This window comes from Carassius auratus, chromosome 12 (genome assembly GCF_003368295.1).
Source record: "Carassius auratus strain Wakin chromosome 12, ASM336829v1, whole genome shotgun sequence".
Lineage (NCBI taxonomy): Eukaryota > Metazoa > Chordata > Actinopteri > Cypriniformes > Cyprinidae > Carassius > Carassius auratus.
In genome coordinates, this window is record NC_039254.1 from 10,347,381 (window position 1) to 10,357,478 (window position 10,098).

General features: G+C 38.9%; 1 long non-coding RNA gene across 1 annotated transcript; it reads left to right on the forward strand.

Annotated features, from left to right (window-relative positions):
- The first annotated feature begins 7,737 nt into the window (after positions 1–7,737).
- Positions 7,738–10,098, forward strand: LOC113111809 (uncharacterized). The gene is made up of 3 exons (XR_003293360.1): positions 7,738–8,606; positions 9,164–9,241; positions 9,356–10,098. It is a non-coding gene; the product is annotated as an uncharacterized LOC113111809 (long non-coding RNA).

Below are 10,098 nucleotides of genomic sequence, written 5' to 3' on the forward strand. Positions count from 1 at the left end.
GGTCTCGCAGTGTTCGCAGAGCTACTGTCACGGAGCGACTGAGTGTCTGTGCGGCCAAGGAAACCTTCATCTTCTGAGAATCGAAATGTACATGCTTGTCTGCATGCAGTCCATCTTTGATTTGAATGTCATTTAACTGAACAATGTGTTTCCAGTTGTGTGGCCAGTACTGCTCTTTATAGGACTGTAAGCCTGCAACATATTCCGTGACAGCTTCAACATGTGGCAAACATCCATCATTACAAAGACCTTCTCACCAGTCACTGGATGTGAAAACAATGTCTTTAAGGGCTCATGTGGGTTTGCCTTTAACTGGCACCCAAGCTGGTTGCACATACTAATGTTGGAGGCATGTCCATCCATCGTAATGCAGAGTACCCTTATGCCACGCTCATGCAGCTCCTCCAATGCATGAAGAATTAACACCTTCTGTGTATCTGGTGACAGAGTGTTGGTGAGGTAGTAGGCAATTGGAGCCATTCCAATGTCCTTGTAAGCCAACCACCATGAAAACTAGAGTCTCTGTGGCAACATCGGTTTCATTCATACCATCCCCCATATCAACAAATCCAGACATGTTCTGTGTCTGAGGATTGTACTGGATGTGTTTCTTGATGGCCATGGCATCCAACATCAGAGTTACACATCCATATTTAGCTGGGTCTTCCTCTTGTCGTCTTTTCAGCATGTCCAACATCATCATGTTGAGGCCAGGCTTGGCATCCACAGAACTCATCCACCTTCATGAAATGAAAAAGTAGTTATTTAATGTATTAAAGTTCTTTGTAAAAGTGCAATCAATGAAATGAAGAATACCTCTGTAATGTATGTGGATGTGGGAGGCCAAGATGAAGAGATTTCCCCAAATAACTGTAGGCTTTTGGACCATGTAAATGAAGAGTGAGGGCAAACTCCCTCTGCTCTTTTGTGTACTCATGGCCCTGTTTTGACAAGAGGTCTACCGGAAGATCCGTAATTAATTAAGAACAGACTAACTAGTAAATGCTCTTCCCATTAAAAAAAGAAGAAAAAATATTATTTTCATTTTACCAGAGTAGAAACCAAGTCTCTCTTTCAGATCTTCATTTATGAGGTTCTTTCCCTTCAGATCCTCTAGAAGATCACGCACCGTCTTCTTTGCCCTCCGTTCCCGGTTCTTGACATTCCTCAACTCGTGCTCCAGACTCTCCACTCTAGCCAAGGCTTCACAGAGTCTGGTCTTTGGAACAGCAGGAGATGCAGGCAATGCATAGGAATGATCCTATTAGAGAAAATAATGAAAATATTTGGCATAATGTTAATTTCACATGAAACACAGCCTCAGCTGTTTGGGGCATAACTAGTACAGGTTTCTGTCAGCTGGATTGAATTCTTAATCAACAATTTTTCATTTTTGAAAACATTTTTTTTTTTCCAATTATTTAATCTCATGACCCCCCAATCCCACTGCCATTACAGTGTTTGTGTCTGTATGTGGGTCAAGGACGAATAGTGTTTCCAATAGTATCATTTTCCAATATTTTGACATTTTATTGTCTCAAACATTATTTAAATATGAAAGTAGACAATTTACTTGCGTTTACAACAAAATCTCGTCTTTGACCCATGTATGTCATTCAATGTGTGCAGGTGTATATGCGAATGTGTCTGAAAACAGTGACAGAAAGAAAAAGATATGATTTAATAAGACCACAGTCATAATGCTCAGAGTGGTTCTAGTCTTAACAAGTACAAATACTCACAACATTAGGCAGAGGAGGGTCGACCTCTTGGAAATCCTGGGAACAGTCCACTGACCAGCTCTCCTCAGCTTTCCTTGAGGTCTTTGTTTTCCTGGTTTCCACAGGCTAAAATAAATATTAAATAATGTAACTAACTATTTAATGACACGCTATCAAATAATTATAAACCAGTGACCATAAAACCTACTCTTTGTAGATGACGGGGGAAACTGAAAATCGATGGTTTAGCTCCATCCCTAATCCTCACAATTTGACCTGTCCTGTCAAAGTCCTCCGGCTTGAAGTGTTCACTGCATAGCACGGAGGACTCGCTTGCGCAAAAACCTTCTCTTCTTAAATCTACTTCCCACTGCCTCCTCAACTGTATGTTTTTGGGAAACCTTCAGTGTGTGAAAAGAGTTAGCTAGCCAACTAATTAAATTTGATTCATGTCGCTTAGTCGGAACGAGTAGCGTTATGTCAGCACAGAAAAAAACGGCAATATAAATGAATATCTCGATTACGGGCGATATATAATTTAACATATGCTAAAACTATACAATAAAGAGTGTAAAATTTCTGGGTTCCTCAACTCAGCAACAAAACATCGATATCGCTAACTTAGCTAACAGTGTGTGACTCCGACGGTCATGGTCCATTACCGTCAAGCTGTGTAGTCTACATAATGTTTTATTGACCAAATACAACCAGATCAGTGTCAGACAACAACTTTTCAGTCTTACCTGTGAAAAGTAATTCCCCGAGACCTATTTTCAATTGTGCGGTGGTTTGTACAGCCCAAAGCAGCACACGACTGAGGCATTTTCTCGATTCCACATATGAGAATGATGGAACAGATGCCCGCACCAAGATGGCGGCGACGTTGACGTGCGGTCGAGCAGCCAATGAGGCGTCTAGTTATTTATATGTCTATGGCTACGAGCACCCGAACTGAATCAAATGATTCGCGAACCCGCTACGAGCACCCGAACTGAATCAAATGATTCCTGAACCCGCTACGAACACCAGAACTGACTCAAATGATTCGCGAACCCGCTACGAACACCCAAACTGAATCAAATGATTCGCGAACCTGCTACGAACACCCGAACTGACTCAAATGATTCCTGAACCCGCTACCAACTCCCGAACTGACTCAAATGATTCGCGAACCCGCTACGAACACCTGAACTGACTCAAATGATTCGCGAACCCGCTACGAACCCCCGAACTGACTCAAATGATTCGCGAACCCGCTACGAACACCCGAACTGAATCAAATGATTCGCGAATCCGCTACGAACACCCGAACTGACTCAAATGATTCGCGAACCCGCTACGAACACCCGAACTGACTCAAATGATTCGCAAACCCGCTACGAACACCCGAACTGAATCAAATGATTCGCGAACCCGCTACGAACACCCGAACTGACTCAAATGATTCCTGAACCCGCTACGAACTCCCAAACTGACTCAAATGATTCGCGAACCCGCTACGAACACCCGAACCAGTGGTGGACGAAGTACACAAATCAAGTGTAAAAGTACAGATACGTATAATAAAATATTACTCCAGTAAAAGTAAAAGTACTCCTTTTTCAATTTTACTCAAGTTAAAGTACAAAAGCAACATCAGACGCACGCGCGCTCACAAGATCTCCCGGTTCTTACTTACTCGCACTAAACGGTTCATTTGAATCAGTGAGTGGTCGACTCCAGAACAGCTGCAATCGGATCATTCTAATTCATAAACGAATCGTTTGGTGCGATTTGCGATACGATTTAAAAGTTTATTTTGAAAAGACTCAGTTCGTTCATGATGAATCACACACCGCTTCTGCGTGTCGGATCACGTGATATATTATAGGGAGTAACAATATGTTTTATGAAATGTAGTGCAGTTAAAAGTACGAACTTACTACTCCAGTAAAGTACAGATACTTGAAAAATGTACTTAAGTACAGTAACGAAGTAAAGCTACTCCCTTACTGTCCACAACTGACCCGAACTGACTCAAATGATTCGCGAACCCGCTACGAACTCCCGAATTGACTCAAATGATTCGCAAACCCGCTACGAACTCCCGAACTGACTCAAATGATTCGCGATCCCACTCCGCAGTTTGGTAATATAAAGATTCCTCCTTTGAACTCCCACCTCTTCTGTGGGTTTTATTGTTCTGGGTCTTAACTTGGGATCCTGAGGTCTCAAAAAAGAAACCAAGGTGAATCAATCTTCAAGGTGAAGGTTATGACAACACACTCTTAGAAAAAAGGGTTCATTGGGGTTCTATATAGAAGCATAGGGTTCTTTCCTCAACTCCAAAGAACCTTTTATGCTAAAAAGGTTCTATATGACAAGTATAGAGCTAATATTATGAAAAAATGATTTGAATTTGAATTGTGTAAATTTCAATTATTTGCAAGTGTGTAATCTAACAAAATTAAATTTTAGGTGGTAGTTTAAATAGTTCTGAATTTGATTGATTTTTTTTTTTTAGTGTCAATGTTAAGCGTTAATTAGCATTAACTACAGTGCCAAAACAATTGATAGTTTGTGTAATATGATAAATTGTCTTTCATGTTTTGCTTGATTGATTACAGGCACACAGAAAAACAATCAATAAGATAATTTAACCTATCTTACCTAAAACAGTTTTTACTGTTTGGTGTATTTCGCTTTTTATATATTTCATTTGTGAGGTTTTATTTTTAATAGTTTGCTTTGATTAGACTACCTAGTTGTCATTGGAGAGAGACTAGTACATTTTGTATACCGTATTTTCCGCATTATAAGGCGCACATTTAATGAATGGCCTATTTTAGAACTGTTTTCATATACAGGGCGCACAGGATTATAAGGCGTAATGCGTTATGCATCCACTAGATAGAGCCGTGCTAAAGGGACTGTCAACATTTTGACAGAGCGCCTTGATCCATATATAAAGCGCTCCGGATTATATAGCGCACTGTCGTTTTTTGAGAAAATTAAAGGCTTTTAAGTGCGCCTCATAGTGCGGAAAATACGGTACAAAACCTGAAACGAACCACTGCAAATGTATCTGTGTCTAAATAAAATCAATGTGAGCATGCTGTGTCAAGCTTTCTTTAATGTTTTATTTTTATTTTTTATAACCAGATTTTACCAGCCTTCACAGCCCCATCAGTGTATTTATTATTATAAATAAACATTTACTTCTGTCACATATTTTATTACTAAGATTTTAAAGTATCTTCTACAGAGTGAGTCATGCAACATTGAAACAACATGTGAGTTCATTTTTATATTTAAATGAACAGTCTTTTTAAAATGGACAAATTTTTCTTTATTGCATTGAGTTAACAGTCAAATACAGAGCTTAACACTTTAGACAATCTGAGAAAGAACTACTACTAATAAATATAATAATAATGAATATCATAAGTATAGATTGCATACATCGTGTCTGTTCTTTGACCATAGGCACTGAACAACAACCTCATCATGTCATGTTTAAGAATAGTGAATAGTGATCCATTGTGTAAATGTTTAACATTTGAACATCTTATTCAAAACTGTTTTTCACATTTTACAACTATTACATACAATGAAACCCATTGTATGTCCAGTTCATACAATGATCAGATACTGTACCAGTGACTTCAGCTCTCTCGTCCAGTCTGAAACAGACAGGGATTTTACATGAGGATCAATATATGTGGAAACATCACAAAAGCAAATCAAAGCCATATAATAACATTGGTGAAAATGAGACACATGATTTCTTATCCAAATGTAAAAATAATATTCTTGGAGTAGCTGCTGACCTATGTCCAAGAAGACTGCATCAGAACACTACTTTAAGGTTTATGCACCGTTTTATTAAACCAATTACAAAAAAATTGATTAAAATATTAACATTTTCACTGCAAGAAAATTGTTTTCTGTACCCTATGCATGTGACTTATATAGGTAACAGAAACACTGGCAAACTAAAGTTTTTATAAATGACAGGATAGCTAGCCTATAGCTATATTTATTAGGCGGCATACAGTATATATTTGTTTCAAGCATTGTCATGAATACACTGCAGTAATAGTCACCAGTAGCCTAACTTAGCTAATCATACTATTCAAACAGCAATTAATGCCCCACAAATGAAATGTATAAAAAGCTAAACACATAAAAAAATATGATTAAGAAACTATAAATCCCAAGGTTAGCATAGGTTATTCGGTTATTGTTTTTCTGTGTGCCTGCAATCGATCAAGCAAATCAGCTTAACAGATGATTAATATTACACAAACTGCATTGATTTGACACTGTTGCTGTTCCAGTGCTTAACATTGACACTTCGTTACCTTTTCAAAATAATCCAAGTAGTGCACTGATTAGGGAACAAATGTTTATTCATGTAAACTCCACCGATGGGAACAGTTTTTCATGGGAACCGAATATATTACACAACACTGGCAGGGGCGCTGCACAAGACCCAGGGCCCTATGCCCATGCCTATCCATACAGCTATGATTCGCGAACCCCAAACTGACTCAAATGATTCGCGAACCCGCTTTGAACTCCCGAAATGACTCAAATGATTCGCGAACCCGCTACGAACTCCCGAACTGATTCAACTGATTTGCGATTCCCGAACTGCTTCAATGATTCGCGAACTCGCTCCGAACTCCCGAACTGATTCAAATTATTCGCGATCCCCAAACTGACTCAAATGAGTCGCGAACCCGCTTTGAACTCCCGAAATGACTCAAATGATTCGCGAACCCGCTACGAACTCCCGAACTGATTCAACTGATTTGCGATTCCCGAACTGCTTCAATGATTCGCGAACTCGCTCCGAACTCCCGAACTGATTCAAATGATTCGCGATCCCCAAACTGACTCAAATGATTCGCGAACCCGCTATACGAACTCCCGAACTGCTTCAAATGATTTGCGATCCCCAAACAGACTCAAATGATTCGCGAACCCCCTTTGAACCATAGACAGTAAAAGAAATGGACACAGGGACCCCATTGGATTCAACGGAGAAAAATGAAGTCAATTAGAAGCACGCACTTCCTGGGGGTCAGGCATACTGCGCAGACTCAAACTGAGCTTGATCACGTAGATGTCACGTGAGCAATGTGTAAGTCTTCTAAGGCGAGCGTGAACAGGAGAAAATTTTGGTAAGTATTCTGATTAATTATCTCTCTTGACTTTATGCCTCCACGACCCTCGATTGCCTCATAGACAGTAAAAGATTGCCTGCGAGCTTCTCCTGTCCATATGGTAATTTCTCTACTGTGCGACAGAGAGTCGCTGGTTATGATGCAATAATTAGCCTATTTTTTACAAAAACTGCTTCTACGGGACCATAACGTAAGATACAAGGTAATGGAGCCTTTTATACATGTTCGTGTTTCTTAAGAAATAATTAATGGACAAATGGAGTATTTAAACGCCTCAGATGTAAAGTTATTCGCTGTCAAAGTGACGCCAAAATGAATGGGAGTCAATGGAATGCTAACAGCAGGTGGGGGTCTGCTAGCCAATGGCGGCACCCAGGGGTGCTTCAAAAAAATGTGAAACCCTGCCCCCCTGCTTTGAACTCCTGAACTGACTCAAATGATTCGCGATTCCCGACTCATAATGACTCGCGATCCCGCTACGAACTCCCGAACTGATTCAAATGATTCGCGATTCCGCTCCGAACTCCCGAACTGATTCAAATGATTTGCGATCCCAAAACTGACTCCTAATGATTCGCGATCCCGCTACGAACTCCCGAACTGACTCAAATGATTCGTGATCCCCAAACTGACTCAAATGATTTGCGAACCTGCTTTGAACTCCCGAACTGATCCCCGTCTGCTGATTTAAAATAATGTTCTGACGGAAATATTGTTGTGGTAAGTCAGATAAATAATTTTTTTAAAGTAATTTACTTTTTATAAGTTTTAAACCCATTAGTAATTAAGTTGTCAAAGCTTCTGCTGCTTCTTTACAATAAAACACGAAAGAGCCTGAACCACGACAGTGTCACAAGTTGCCTTACATTGGTAAGTTTAGCTGTGCTTGTTGCAAACTGTTGAATTTTGTGTTTTCTGATCCTAAGCTTAGTTTGATCCTAGGCTCTGATTGTGGCAGATTGGTTAAGTTCCCTCCCATGCGTTTAAATTGACAGCCAATCAGAACCAGGTATGTGTAATATAAGGGCTGGGAGTAGGCCAACTGGGATGCATCATTGCTAGCTCCACCCCTTGGGGCGTGTGGGCTTCCATCTAAAAGGTATGTGTTTAGCTGTTTGGTAAATATGACGTGAACTTGTACGTATCAAATGAAGTTATTTACTTATTGTAGTTGGAATTGGATCTTGTTCGCAACTTCGTGATGGTGTGTAGGCTGTTATTTCCCTCCATCTGGTTTATTCACCTGAATATGATTGTCAAGTCATTGAGTAAACAGCTATGATTCATTCTGTGATCAACCATTTTGTCTTGCAGACCAATTGTCGGTATGTATGATTTATTTATTTTCCAAATAAGTGATTCGATTTAAGTTTTTAATAGTTTGTTTTTATCAGGACGAACAATGTTTGTTGGGAGTGGTCCATCTTAGTGATTGGGATGATCCTTTCCTACATGGAGGGACATTTAAGACTGTGTTGCTGTTTTGTTGCTTTGTTTTGCTTGCTATTATGTTATAATTGTTTGTTGCTTTTAAGCACTGTGCATGTTTCATATAATTGGTGTTCTGTGTGTTAGGCCTGGTGTCTGGAGGCTGGTTGTACTAGAGCCTTGGTGGTGTTTGGAGCACTGAGATTGGATTGCCCCTTGTGATCACTTGCTTCACGTGTGTGTGTGTTAAGAATAATCACTTCACAGCTAGCCTACCTGGCCACAGGTAAGTTTTAGTTATTTTGTTTTGTGTGTATTGTATGGAGTTGTAGTTGTTTTGCCCTATTGAGCTATATTTTTAGTCTTACGTGTTCTGATTATTTTAAACCTAATAAACATGTGCATTAATACCTTCTAGTCTCTGCCCTACCTGGTAACGAACCTGTGTCTAAAAATCTGTTAATGTGTTCGTTCCCCTCACTTTAAAGGGGTGGTGTAGTCAGCATTGATAAATCACTTTAGGGTTTTAGTATTCCTAGGGTCCTATATTAATCTCTTCCCGCTCTGCTACATAAGCTAGTTTTTGACCGCACACTTAAATGGTAATGAAGAACAGCCCTACAATCTGCAGTATGAGACATACGGCCAAATCAAGTTTTTTATTATTCTTGACATCCATGAATAAAAGTCATGTGGGTTTGAAACAATAAAGGTAAATGGTGACAGATTTTTATTTTCTTTTGGTGAATGCTTTAATTCTACTGATAATTGATTTTCAGTTATTTGTGCTATGTCACTTCTAAATATTTTTTCCTTATATGAACTGTCTTTTGCTCATTTCAGCAAACAAAAAGATGCAAGACCGCAAACTTTCCAGTTCTCCTCTGTACTGATAATCCGGTTTCAACCCAGTCCCAGGAGGTTTGTCTGTTTTATCCTTCACTAAAATGTCTTAAAATTGCTTGGTTGTTGACCAGTAATGCTAGAAGATTGTAGATCTACAATAGGAATTTTGTTATTTAATACTTTTTTCAGATTATATTAAACCTGGAAAGTATTGGGGAAGATCCATTAGGTTTTCAGGAGCACATTACTGTGATAAATGCTGAACTACGTAAAAGACAACTTGACTACACCAACATCTCAAAAATCTAATGATATGCGCTCTTTTTAAAAGAGTTGATTTAATGACAAAATCAACATGAGAGGTCATAGATATGTTTCCATTTCTTCGGGTTCCACAACTTGTGAGTATTTGTTTTTAGGGTTGTTTCCTTTTGAGTGTAGTATTTCCACTGCATTTTCAATTTATTTTTTTGTATGAATAAAAAGTCAAAATTGTTTTAATGAATTCTTCCTATTTTCTTTTTTTTTTTTGGTAGCTGCTGCATGAAGTGAAGATGCGGTTTGGGAAGGACCTTTATCTTAATCTAGAGACTGCTCTTTAAGTTCTGAACGGTTTACTTCAGCAAATTAACGCAAACACAAAGTATGTTTTTTTTTTTTTTTTTTCCATAACACTACCATTTAGTTGCTTGGTTTGTTGAACGGTTACTGTAATCGATTTATACCATGGTTTGTCTGAATATCTGATTCTGATTGGCTAAAAGTGTTCATTAAAATACTTTGATTCACAGGTAGTTCCAGTCAGTTTAATTACAATTAAAGTTTAATGTGCTGCTGCAATGACATGTGCAAGTGTCTTGTTTGCATGCAAGTCACCTTTATTTATATAGCACTTTAAACTAAATGCATTCAGTCAAAGCAACTGAACAACA